This window comes from Microcebus murinus, chromosome 14, assembly GCF_040939455.1.
Source record: "Microcebus murinus isolate Inina chromosome 14, M.murinus_Inina_mat1.0, whole genome shotgun sequence".
NCBI lineage: Eukaryota > Metazoa > Chordata > Mammalia > Primates > Cheirogaleidae > Microcebus > Microcebus murinus.
In genome coordinates, this window is record NC_134117.1 from 21168011 (window position 1) to 21169446 (window position 1436).

At 41.5% G+C, this 1436-nt stretch overlaps 1 non-coding gene across 1 annotated transcript; it reads right to left on the reverse strand.

Moving 5' to 3' along the window:
• Positions 1-477: 477 nt before the first annotated feature.
• Positions 478-541, reverse strand: LOC142875795 (U7 small nuclear RNA). The gene has a single exon (XR_012923081.1). It is a non-coding gene; the product is annotated as a U7 small nuclear RNA (small nuclear RNA).
• Between the last annotated feature and the right edge of the window lie 895 nt (positions 542-1436).

Here is a 1436-nt window from a genome sequence, read left to right on the forward strand (position 1 = left end):
TTGGCTCATGGGTTTCATCCTCGGTTTTAACATCCAGAAATAGTGGGTTGAGCTCTTCTCACATTGCTTCACTCTGATATCCTCCTCTGCTCACCTGGATAATCCAGGATAATTTTCTCATCTCAAGCTTTTTAACAACATCTGTAAAGTTCCTTTTGCCATGTTAGGCAACATACTCACAGGTTCAGGGGACTGGGATGTGGACATATTTATTGGGTCATTATTCTGCCTACCATACCATCCCTCATTTTCATCTATTCTCCAAATCATTATCATAGTAGTTTTTCTCAAATGCATGTATGAACTTTCATGGCCATATGCAAAATCCTTCAAAAGCTTATCCTTGCATGCATGACATGCAAGGCATTCATAGTCCACTAGTCTTACCACCTAGCTTTGCTTCTGCGTTTATCCTCTTCAAGCATTGAGATGTTCATAGAATACTTATGTGTGTGTGTGTGTGTGGGAGGGGGCATGGGAGGTTTTCTGGTAAAAACATAGGCAAATCTGCTAGACAAATTCTAAAAGTGCTGTAACACTGGGATGCTGCCTTTGCCAAGAATTTCCTTCTCTCTTGACAACCTTAAAAATTCCTACTTGTTCTTTAATTCTTAGCTCCAGGATTATTTTTTCTTATAAATTTTTCTCTGACTCTTCTCTGGGAGCATTCCTTGATCCATCTTGTGTATGCAGTATGCACAGTGTCTAGGAACACCGTTAAGTACTTTCTCCTGCTACACAGGTGCTAGGGACTGCTGATGGTTGGATCACAGCTGGCTTGAGCAAGCTGTGTTGAAAAACCTCCAGGGAAGACATAATCTCCAGCAGCGCCTAGGATGCTTAGCTTTGACTACAAGAGAGATGTTCAATGACTAATACAGCAGCTGCTCAGGGCCTATCTAAAGAAGTCATCTTCAGTTATATTCCTGACACACCTGGCCTATTCAGAGCACCCTATCCTCTACTCACAAGCCAGCATTGCAGCACGGAAAATGAGATTCAGAGCTGAGGTCAGTGTATGCTATGTTGTATTAGATGCCCAGCCACCTACCCTTTTCTTCACCTCTCCTTGGGAACTGGGATCTTTTGTCTTTGGATCCTTAAATACTAAGGGTAGTTGCCTTAGTCCCTTTAGTCTGGATATTTCCCTTTATTAAACCTCAAAAGGAAAGGGATGGCAATAATCTATTTCTGGACAATGGGGTTGTTTGTCTATACTCCTATGAACAGATACTCTCATTGCTTTCCCATACCTTATGGCTTAAGGACCACCACTCATGGGTAGGAATGAAGGTAATGATTGTGTTTCTCAAAGATCAAGGCAAATTTGTGAAAACATTTTGGCTGCAGCAAAAAGTAAAAGACAGCAGCAACAACAAGCTCAATTTTGCACAGGGTCCCCCACATGATATCATATATTTGTTCATCAGCATCTA